Source organism: Lycorma delicatula, chromosome 6 (genome assembly GCF_047948215.1).
Source record: "Lycorma delicatula isolate Av1 chromosome 6, ASM4794821v1, whole genome shotgun sequence".
In the NCBI taxonomy this organism is placed as follows: Eukaryota; Metazoa; Arthropoda; class Insecta; order Hemiptera; family Fulgoridae; genus Lycorma; species Lycorma delicatula.
In genome coordinates, this window is record NC_134460.1 from 1,632,529 (window position 1) to 1,645,348 (window position 12,820).

The window sequence follows — 12,820 nt, forward strand, 5'->3', positions numbered from 1 at the left end:
GAATACCAGTCGGTAACAGTGAATGTGATATTTCTTTTAATAACCAAATGTTATAAACAAGAGTGGATGATGAAACTTTGCACAAGGATTTTTTCAATTAAAGTACATTGTTAAGGTGATACAAAAGAGATTATATTAATTTATAGTCACAGCAAAGAAATTATATTTAATAAAATATACAAAGATAGAAAATCGCTATATCGTCATTTACTTGTTAAACGCATGATATATGAATTATGTAGTTAAGATTGAATATTAAATCATGTTGGCAGGTTGTGTTTCCTTGTTTTTATATGCAAGAATATTAATAAAATTTTTACATGTAAGATCCTTCTCCTAAAAAACAATGTGTAATTGTCATACAAGGAATAAAAAAATAGTCGTACTTAAGTTAAAAATTATTATAAAGGTATCTGCAGCTGATATACATATTTAATAGATATATATGTTTAACAGTTCAATTTTAAATAACTTTTAATGTAATAAAAATTAAAATTAAAAATACAAATGTACGTTCTATTTTATTTACTGTTCTAAAATCAGAACAAAAATTGGCAGCTCTAAACTGAAAACCAGCAACTGGGCCGCATAAGTTGATATTACTTTTAATTCGATTCAACCAGTTACTTAGAACTGTTCATCTACTGTTACCTTCTAATCTTGTAAATGATACATTGTAAACTTTCTCATGGCGAAATACAACAAACATATAAATGTAATAACCTGCTTTCCTGCTCGGTGGATTTGGAGCCTGGTATTCTGAAAAAATTAACGGTAATATCAGTATGAAAATTTAATGTCAAATTAACAATAAATACTAAGTTATAATGAAAACAAAAAAAATTTACTTACTTCCCACAACTGAATTCGCAGGTAATTTTCCAGCCAGATCATCAATCTATTTTAAATAAAGATAATAACATATTTATAATATTTTTGTATTAGAAATATTAAAAATTTAATAAAATTATAACGGTTATTAAAATAAATATATTAAAACATTTTTATACATTAAATTCAATTTTTTGTAAATTTCTAAGAAAAAAAATACTCAATTTAAGAAATATTACTGCCACCATATTGAAATGGGAAATTTGATCAAAAACTGTTATGCATTCATTGTTTCACCTAACAGCTAAGAACTCCAATTCAGAATTTCATATCAAATCCACATTTGGCTGTAACTGGCTCAAAATCAATGAAATAGTGAAAGTCAAGTCAAGAATCTCAATTTATTTGATCAAATAATTGCTGTAGTGAGCTTCTTATGTAGACTTATCATTGCTACTTTGTAATAAGTGAAAAATGCCACGCCTGACTGCGATTCAAACCAAGAACCTTTTACATCAAAGGCAGCAATGCTTTTATATTCTACTAAAGAAGTCAGTTAAATAAGGGCTCCAAGGAGGTTTCTTGTCTTCTTGGCGCTTTAATAATTTTATACTTATTACTATAGTTGAAATAGACTTGTTTGAACCGTTCAACTGCAGTGTTCATTTATAACAGGCACTTGAAGTCATTTCCAGTCGTCAGGGAAATTCATGTTGCAACATGCTCATTTATGCTTATTGCATCATTTGGCTTTGCAGTTACAGACTGGTCAGTTTGACGTCAGTCAGTGACCTGTTCACATCTTACTGAATGTCTCAAATTTCATCCTGTGCTTGGAAGTGTTTATTAAATAAATAAGTTTTACTTAATATTATTATAATCTTAAAATCAGTTAAATTTTTACATTATTTTCAAGTAATTTCAATAACAAGGGAAGAACAACATACCATAGGAATTTATGTGAATGAAGAGTGTTAAAAAACATGTATGGTACAGTGTCAAAAGAACTGATTAAAATTTGTGAATTTGGTGATGAAAACCAACAACTTACTTTTTTCCATGTTAATTCAGATGTCACTAGTGTTTGTAAATATTATGAAAAAAGCTTATGTAAAAATTCAGTCACCTGTATGGACACTTCTGTTGTGACCCTTTGAGAACTCATAAAAACAATTAAGAAAAACTTAAGAACAAATAACATTAAAGCAAGCTCTTAAAAAACACATTTTTCCAAATTTAAATTTAGTTCCTGGAATGTCTCTTTGTGTTAACTGTTTCAAAAGGTTTTTTTTTTCAGCAGAACAAACAACTACATGAACGCAAAGACCAAGAAAATTGCATTGTCCCGCATCACAATACTGAACAATTGAATGCTGCTTAAATTATGCGACATATCATTAATAATTAAAAAAAAAAAGCTATTTTAAAAATATTGTGAACATCAACTTCAACAACATAGGGGCTAAATATAAAAAATGTAAAGTGTAAAGAAGACAAGAAACCCCCCCCCTTGGAGCACTTATTTAGCAAATCAAAATGGTATCGCTTTTAACAGGTTTTTCATGAGTTTTGAGAGAGATAATGTTTTTAATAGTACAATACACAAGAAATTTTTTTATTTACCATAAGCATCTACACAAAAACACTGCAAGTTGTGCAAATTTGAGATTTTTATCACCAGCCCCATCAGAGTTATTTAAAGACAAAATTTTAAGTTTTTAATAAAAATTATTTTCAAAAATTCATGAAAATTTAGGGGCAAGTATATCACCATTGATATTACTTATGGTAATAATACTAACATATACCTACACATAAAAAAATAATTCAAACTGTGTTTGCCATCCCTGCATCTTGAAAAATAATTAACAAAAGTGAAATTTCACAATCTTTCATGTTCAAATTTATTTGTAATTTTTTCATAGAAAAAAGGGAGATAGGTAAATAAACCACTGAATCAGTATTTTACCTTGAAAAAATATGAATAAATTGCCTTTTTTCATCCTTACAGGACCAATAGTTTTTTAGTTATAATTTTTTCTGTAAACCCTTAAAATCACAAAAATAGGTGTGCACACCATAACAAAAATGGCCACCACAGGTAAACTGCTTAAATAAAAAATTTTAAAAAGTAATTTTAAGGTCCTGAAACGTGTAGAAAACAAGTGGGTATTTTGAATTGAATTGAAAGTGGCTTTTTTTTTTAATCGGTGAAGCAACCAGCTTATGTTTTTTTGGGACACTTAAAATGGATTGACCCATACACAAACACTGTGGGTTCTACTCGCAACTGCAAGAACACAGTACTTAGGCCTGAGTTCACAGAACTTTGAAAATCCTAATTTCAGCAACAGATATCTCTGTTTAAACGATGCAAAAGCTTCACGGAGATAACACAAAATTAATTTATTTCTGAACATGCTCAATCTTCCATTTATCTAAAGTGAAATAAAATCTTTTTTCCAGGCATCAATCGATTCTTCACCCTCATACAATTATTTCTTCACTCTCATACAGATTAGTTACTTTTTATGCTCTTATTATCTGCAGTATTACATTTTTCTTTCAATCGGTTGATAATTTCACAGTCAGATGAGAGGAACAGCTTCTTGTTCAGAATCTGAATCGATGTTCAATATTTTGCTTTTCAACATTACTGCTGCTTTCTTAACCTTTTCCTGAGAGTATTTTCTCTCACATAGTCCTTTTTTTCTGAATAGGTGATTCATTTAAAACAATCAAACTTTTGATGAGAGCATTTACAGCTTCATTTTTTCTGGGGTATACAAAGGATCTAATTGTTGAAATTCTTCATCAGAAGTAGTTTCTTCAGCATTATTTTTAGCAGAAGCTTTAATCTGTTTGCGGCAAGTACTACAAATTTTGTAACCTTGTTTAAGAAAAGTAAATGTACGCACCAAATTCTTGCTTGCACTTCTCAGGTTTTTCTTACAGGATTTATGACTTTGACTTTTCAAATGGATTGCAACAGTACATTTTACTTGAAGCTATAGAAGTTGATGGTTCCATGCTGGTCACTGTATTCTGGTCCAAGACTATGATGAATTAGTCATAAAACTGCAAATATGTAGAGAAAAGCAAGCTTAGTAACAAAGAGCGACTGAAGTCTGAAAAAAATATTTTTTTGTTTCACATTATAGATATGATCAATTCTCTTGGGAGTGCACCACCAAACCTTCTTTTCCAAGAGATGATCTAGACTGAATATTACTTTACTTATCTCAACAGGAAGAAACATATACATTCTTTTGTTGGCACTAGGAGTGCATGCTACTCTTCTGTCTATCAAGTGACCCAGTCTGAAAGAGTGGAAGGGTTTTCATTGACTGTATATCAATTAGCAACTGCCACAGAGGAGGAAAAATTGGAATATTCTGGTGTACCTAATTATTTTTTAACATGATCCCATTGCAACCCTATTATGAAATGTACATGTACATGAACAACACAATTGGAAGCAAAAAATATGGTACTTTTAAAGACGCCCCCAGCCGATCTGTAGATAGTCAGTTGTTGTTGTAGTTAGTTGTTAGATAGTGTCACTGAAAGGAGAAAATAAATAAATGGTACATATTTTTTTCTTTATAAATACATACATTGTACTGTAATATCACTAAAATAGTGGTACATTGACACTGTAATAGTAAAATAAAGTACAGTAATTTACTGTATAATTTACAAAGAACCTGATCTGTATTTCTGCAAATTTCTTAAATGTGAGTCAATTTTATCTAGCAATGATCTATAATATATATATATATATATAGAGAGAGAGAGAGAGAGAGAGTTAAAATTTAGAAAAAAATAATTATATCACACTAAAAAGCAGATTTTAAATAATCAATAAATGACACAAAAAATTATTTTTTTTTAACAAAAAAAATAATATTTTAGTAGTCAAAATATGGGTTTACTTACCCCCTTAAGACAAAATAATGGTGACGAAAATCCCACTTTTCGACTCAATTTTTTCTATTTACCCCAGATTCCTCGAAAATTATTAAAAATAAAGTTCTGGGACCTATTTTTTTGTTTAATTTTTCACGTCAGATTTTTTATAAAACTTCTATATTTTCCTTTTAACTGGGTTCCAAAAATTACCATAGGTGCAAAAATCTGGGCGAAATCTTTTGCCAGTTAATGAAGCGTTTCCGAACCTATTATGAACTGAACTCCCTTCTTTATTTTCACCGGTTGATCATGTCCTGAAAGTTTATCACATTCTTCACAAATCACTCTGTGGAAAAAGCCAATAATGATACTCATTCATAATATGCCAAACTACCCGACCTCACATATAATATCTACGTTTAGAAATACGATACACAGATTGTTCAAAAAGCAGTGTCACCTGTAAACCATACAAAAGAATTCAGCATTATAAAATACTTAATACACACTGACATCTCTTACAAAAAATAAATAAAAACAAAAGTAAGCGAAACAAAAAAATATGTCAAATTAACAAACATAAACAATTCTCAGTTAACATTTGCCAGAAATCTAATAGAAACAAACCAGAAGCTCACCAAATGTGGATTTGTCATTTTAAATTTTAGTTTTAAATAATTATAATAATTAGAAAAAATATGGTAACATCACATGATCACTACGGTACAATAAGATCAAATAACTGTTTATTGAATTTATTTATTAATTGTATTTTTAAAAGAATACTTATAATAGAAATGAGAAATAGCATGAGCTTCATTTTTAATGAAACTATTAAGAACCGACTGACATTGTGACAAATTTATATTTTTGTCAAACAGGTTACTATTAACATTAATTTTAATATTTATAATTATATTGAATATTAATAAATGCAGTAATTAACTTACACTTAAATTGTAAACAATCCAATGAATCGTTATCGGGTAATGTGATTTTGTTGTTAAAGAATCTCTCCGTATTGTTCTGTCTGTAATACAATAATTAATTATTTTCATAAAATATAAATACAAAAATTTATTTAAAAAAAAATCCATTTAAGATAAAATAAATTCATCATAGCTTCCAAATCTATGGTTCTAAAGAAAAAATTTCCCCAAAGGATTTTGAATAGACTGAGGATGCTATGATAATCCACTAATCTTTTAAATAGCAAGAAAACAGAAATTGTAGAACCGATTAGATCGCAAGTTGAACAAATCCAACCGTCTATGTTTCACTGACGCAATCCAAAGCAAATCAAATTGCGGAGCGTGAGCATGATTAATTCTTCATACCCAAGTAGATACTTTCTAAAAAGAGCCTCTATAAAAAAAAGGCCTTGATAACTATAGTTGATCTGCCCTTCTTAAAACTGCGATAGGGATTTAAAAATAAACCGTTCTCCTCAAATAATTAAGCCGGAAATTCATGATATATCCAAGTTTATTTATTATTAGTGTTGTTTTAAATACTATCATGTCATGATATAAATATCAGGACTGTTCAAGTCCTTAAAATGAAAATCCTTAAAAAATATCTAGGAAGAACCCTCTTATCAGTTTAAAAACTGGATATCTACAATAGCCTCGACACTGTTAGCAGTTATTTTGTCTTTATTACACATCCGATTTACAATTTCATTATTGGTATAGCATTGGTAAAATTTTTTAAATGTATTATTGGGAATATTATTTAAATTTCATAAGACTTGCAAGAATTATATGATCCTCAATAAATTTGGCGCTAGTAGTTTTCTTGGCTAATCGCTCAACCGATAGAGTGAATAAGAGTAAACCGGTTCGATATAAACTAAAAGAGTAAAAAATGAATTTCTACTTTCATTAATTTCACTCCTATTTAATCACTCCTCCAGGTTTATAAACTATGAAATTTATAAATTTATTTGGTAAAACTGTTTACCGTAAATGATTTCAAATGATTTAATAATGTTATAGGGATAAAGGAAGATTTTTTCAAACACACCACTGCCACCAAAATAACAAACAGATAAAAATTTTAGGAGGCTAAAGATAAAAATCGATATTTTAGCGTAAATGATGACCACATTTTTACAAAATTTTATCAGAGTTATAGAGCTTGAAAAATATGTTAGCAAAAAAAATAAAAATAAAAATAACGGAATTCAGTTTTCCTGTGATTTCTACATAATGTTGGGTTTCTTACAGTATAAATAATTATTTTTAAAATAATGTAAAATAGAAGTAGCTTTCATTTGGTATAAACTGTTCTAAACTTATAAGGTTGTAAATTTATAATCGCAGAAAGTCAGATGATGCCTTCTTTTGTCGACTAAACAAGTCAAATGAAAGTTAAAACAATGCAACAGTGTAGGCGACTTAAAAATTCCGTGATAGGAAATCTGATACGAACATTAAAATCATATCCCAAATATAAGACTGATGTTTAAGAGTGATCAGAAAAACGAGTTAAAAAAACCATTAATAAAACAGAACAAGTTGATCAAAACAGTACATTGACAATATAGCCAAGGAGGAGCATGCTAGAAACTGGATCTCTAAGTATGGCACATTGCACGTGCAGTATGACATGATTAGTTGGAGCGCCTTAAATATTTTCTTAGTAAAAATTTCTCTTCCGCCAAAATTAAATCAAGTTTTTAATTTTACCTATTACTTTTTTTTTGGAAAGCACATTGTGAATCGATAAAGCCCTAAATCTGTTTTTCTTAGAGGGCACATCGGTAATTTTAACCCGTAAGTGTCAGACCCCACATCTCAGGAATATAGTAACCGTGCCAATTCCCTTTGGTCTAGGCCACTACCTCCTCCTAACCTTTTACTCTCAGTACCGACTTTAATATCGTGCAAGGTCGTTTCTGTTGTGCGTTCTGGTGAGTGAACATCTTTATTTGAGTTTGTCTAGCGATCCCGTAGATGAACGATAGTGATTATGTAACTTTTTTTATGTATTGCGACAGAATTAATCATTTTGATTCGTCTAACTAATTCCTTTTAACTTTTGAAGACGTTCTTTCGATTATTATTTTCATAGAATTACTATAATTATTATTTTCTTTTACGTCATGGACGAAGCGACAGCAGGTACCTTATTGATTTCTTTTATCTTTATCTTGTATTTCTTGTTACATTAGACATCAAATGAGTGTTTGTTATTTTAGATGATATCAAATCGAAAAGAAGAATCACTGGAAGATCCATCTACACAGACTCCTTCCATGCGGTCTGCTGATGGCCCCAAATGTGATATGTTGAACAGATATCGGGTGAAAATAATGAAACGCTACATCCCCTACAGACAGCAACAATGACCCCGACTTTGAAATCCGAAGTGAACACGAATATGATGATTTAGTTGACAATGAAGGGGAAATCATCGATGACCTAGAAGTTGAACAAGACTTTGGAGAAAAAGGAGGCGAGCCTTAAAATTTATTTTATTTTGGAAAAAAACGTTGCTTCAAATGGAGGAAAGGACAGCCAGGCAGCACAATATAATAACACAATTACCAGGGCCATGGCCTCCAGTAAAAATATTTGGAGAGTCTCCCCGTATGAAAAAATACGGTCACTTTATTTTACCGAGAACATTTTGGAAGAGATTTTGAAATGGACCGACGTGAAAATTGAAAAAGCTCGATACTCGAGGAAAACATTGAACCGGTTTCAAGACCTGAATATCATTGAAGTAAAGGCATTCCTTGGTTTCCTTATTTTCACATCTGCGTTCAAATCAGAAGACGAGTCGGTTCACAGTTTATATGGATGGTACTGTACAGAACATTTTCAGATATACCATGTCAAAACAAAGATTATTGTTTATTTTGACATGTTTACGGTTTGATAACCCCCGTGATTGTGAAGAAAACCCACCGGGTTGGTCTAGTGGTAAAGGCGTCTACCCAAATCATTTGATTTGGAAGTCGAGAGTTCCAGCGTTCAAGTCCTAATAAAACCAGTTATTTTTACACGGATCGTGGATACCAGTGTTCTTTGGTGGTCGGGTTTCAATTAACCACACACATCTCAGGAACGATCGAACTGAGAATGTATAAGACTACACTTCATTTATACTCATACATATCATCTTCATTCATCCTCTGAAGTATTATCTAAACGGTAGTTACCGGAGGCTAAACAGGAAAAAGAAAGAAAGAAAGTGATCGTGAAGAAAGGAAAATACAAGACCCAACCGCACCGATTTCCAATATTTTTTCTACGTTCATAGAAAATAGCAAACGTTTATATTTCACGGCTGCCTATGTCTTCATAGACGAAAAGTTGGTTTCATTCGGGCGGTGCCGATTTCGGATGTACATGCCGAGCAAGCCGGCCATAATCGGCATAAAAGTGCAACGCCTCACAGATGCAAGGACGAATTATCTATATAATGTTTACATATACGCCTGAAATGATAGTGACGGGATTACCTTGGAAGAGAGAAATGGAAAAAAAATTTCAATACCTACTCAGTCCGTTTTACAATCTATCCCGCCTATTGAGAATACCCGACGAAATCTAACTTCCGTAGATTTAATCGCAGAATTGTTAAAAAGAGGTATTACGTAAGCCGGGTCTACGAAGAAAAATAAAAGGAAGATTCCCCTTCGGTTTTTATCAAACAAAGTCTGTACGGGTTCACAGAAGACATGACGCTGTTATTTGTTTCGGATAGGAATAAAGCGGTCGTGCTGATATCTTCAATGCACCACAAGACTTGTACACACCCGTCGACCGGAAAATAAGAGATAGTGGAATTATAATGTCACGAAAGGTGGAGTTGACAGTCGACAAAAAATTCGCCGACTACTCATCAAGCCGGAAAACACGAAGGTGGCCGATGGCTACTTTTTTCACGTTGCTTGACGCAATGACTGGGGTCAACTCTTATATTTTGTACAGCCGGTACAAATTCACTCCTGAAAATCATACTACTTTCTACAGAAAGCGATTTAATTAAAGATTCAAAATATTGCTACAAGATAAATGACATTGTAAAAGAAGACGTGAACCGTAACTTATTTTACAAACCTAAAAAAAGGTAACTCTTAAGCTTTACTACCGATCCTAGTAATGTAATTTGTGAAAACAGTGAAAGAAAAAATTTTAATCGGTCAAGCGGTTTTTTTAATTTTTAATAATATCAATTCAAACAAACAAATATTTTGACATTATCAAAATGACTTTAATATTAAGTGTTATTACCTCATTAGCATTTAATATGTTTCTTTTCGGTGGATATTTAAAGTGCGCTTTATTCACTATTTTATTACACTTTGAACTATGGAAATTAATATTATCAAACGTTAGTAAAACTATATTTTGAAAAGGGCATGCTGATTTGAAAGTAGTGTTTTTCAAACATTCTCCTTCAATCGCGGTTAAGATGATTAAAGTCATACTCAAAGTACGTAAAATATTTTTTAACATTTTCTAATCGATCAAATAACATAACATATTTAACACGTGTAGGTTTAGTTCCGATCGGAATAATTTGTGGAAAAACTGTATATACTCAGTACGTGTGTGCAGTAAGCAAATGATTACTTTTCAGAATATATTTATGTGCTTTCAGTATTTTATTTACTTGTTTGAAAGGTAATCATTTACATAATTATGTTACGTTTATTAGTTAAATTGAAATCTGTCTTAAGAAGATTTATCGGTAAATTTACAATACAACCGGTACCAGTATTTGTTTACTTTCTGTCAAACTTTTCAACACAGTGTTTATGTTATTCTTAATCAATACATTGTTGAACTATTGCTTTGTCTAACTGCCATTATTTTTAAAGTGATAATAATATTAACTGTAGTTTTATTTATACAAATCTAGTAACAACTGTTGTTCGAATTTTATAATTAATGAAGATAATTTTGTTTGATATAAAATAACAAAATATATATATATATATTTTACTGATAAATAAAATTCTGCAAAACTTTATTAATAACGAAATAAATTGAGATCTGGGTGAAAACCAAATTTTATTTAAAATTATCAGTTTTGTGTTAATCCTAACATACTGAGGATATTATTTATCATATATCGTTACAATTCTCACTATATCTGATATTTCCCAATCTGCCACCCGGGTAGTTATCCAAAGGGAAAAGTGTAACACTTTTACAAAACATGAGATTACAAAACACGATTAAAATTTACTAATACACATTCGTAAAAGGAATAAATTACTTTAAAATTTAAAGAATATTTTATCTGTAATTTAAAATAAAAAAAAAAATTTAAATCGTTTTCTTTCTTTCTTGAAGTTTATATCTCTATTAAATATAGTATTGTATTAGAAAAAATCTGTTAGCTAGAAATGCAAGAAAAGACATTTATAATGATGAAAAAAAAATCTCAACAAAATGTCGAGAGCTCATCACTGACAGTAAATTAAAGTCTTGAGTACGTCTGGAATATGGGATTGTGTTTTATTTAGCCTAAATTCTATAACTATTTTCTTCAAGTTTCATGCGACTATACTTAGAATATCAAATGACATTATCCTTTTGCTGTATATATATTTATAAAATTTGTCGGCTGTCTGTTAAAAACCGCTCCGTGGTTTTAAATTAAATTTTTCTTTATCACATTTAATTACAAATGTACCTATTTTATTACATGAAAGTACAAAGTAAAGATTTTTTTTAACCTCTAAATGTAACTCAACATGAGCACCATTTACAGCCCTGCAGACGTCGGGATAATCCAGGTGGATTATCCCGATAATCCACTCTGGCAAGCAAGTATGCAGGAAACGGTTCCACGGCTGCTGTCATTCTTCGGCTCAGATAATCGAGCGACTGAGTTTTTTTGGTGTACAATGTATTTTACGTATATCAAAAAAAAGAAAAAAGAAAGACCTTGCCGTCAAAACGGAACTTCGTGGTTGCAACCGATGACAACATCTCTTCAGATCCGATCTTCTGGGATCGGATTTTTGTCGATTCATTTTGTCGTTGAGCGCACGCAGTCTGCAAACTTTTTGCTTAATATGGAGAGGTTCTATGTTATTGGAAAATTAGGCCTTCCAAATTATCAGTTTGTCGAAACAAAAAGTTCTCTTAATATGCTCGTAATAGTCTGATCGTGGAAAAATGACCCAAAAATTCGATTATGCATGATACCGTACCAGACATTCACTTTCGGACAGTTGCGGGCGAATTTCACAGATTTGTATGTATATTCTGAGCGCATGCTCACACAGATTCACACGACTCGATGAATATGAAATGATCCTTCATCAAAAAATAAAATGCGCAACAGAAATAAACTAAAACAAGGTCGTTACAAATTGAACTGTTCGTGGCTTATCGTTAGGTTTAACTTCACGAAGTAGCTGCGGTTTATAAGCTCGAAGTTTCAATTCCTTGCAAATACCGTACGCAGCGCTTACGGATGTTTAGTTGACGGACTGACACTACGAACTGAAAGTTTTGGACTTGGCCTCTCTGTCTTTGGCACTTTTTTTACAAAACGCTTTTCCTTTACAAATGACTGTCCTTTCAAAAGGCTTCCTACTTCCGAAAACTGTTCTCGCCACTTACGGTGGCGAGAACAGCTGGTTACGGTGGCGCCACTTACCAGGCTCATAACAGCTTGGTCCGTGCAACAGTCTAATTCAGCAGCTACATGACAGACGATGCGTAAATTAAATTAAAACCTAACTGTTGTCCACGTAAAACTATATTCGTTCTTGAAACCCCGGATTTCTTTTTCGTACACTCATTGTACGAGTATAAAAATAAGATATACGTATGATTAAAAAAAAAGTTGTGTACACACACACACACACACACACACACACAAGTATATACACATAATACACTCACCTAAGTTATCTGGGAAATTTCCTCTACAATATAAAAGAAAAATCAATAAAATCAGGCCAGCATGTGAATCGAATCGAGAAAACCTTTTTGTTAGTCATGTAAAAGCATCGGTATTTTAAATAAGTTTTCTTCTTATTTTGTCTGTGTATTTAGAATAGGTTAAAAATTCTGGATTTGTAATTTGTTATACCTGTTTG

The 12,820-nt window shown here is 31.2% G+C and overlaps 1 long non-coding RNA gene across 1 annotated transcript in view; it reads right to left on the reverse strand.

The window, feature by feature from the left end:
* Positions 1–415: 415 nt before the first annotated feature.
* Positions 416–12,820, reverse strand: part of LOC142326678 (uncharacterized) — a 108,202-nt gene continuing 95,797 nt past the window's right edge. The window contains exons 2-4 of the long non-coding RNA XR_012756838.1: positions 5,694–5,773; positions 853–898; positions 416–759 (exon numbers count right to left, since the gene is read on the reverse strand). This is a non-coding gene — a long non-coding RNA (uncharacterized LOC142326678). The remainder of the gene's footprint in view (positions 760–852; positions 899–5,693; positions 5,774–12,820) is intronic.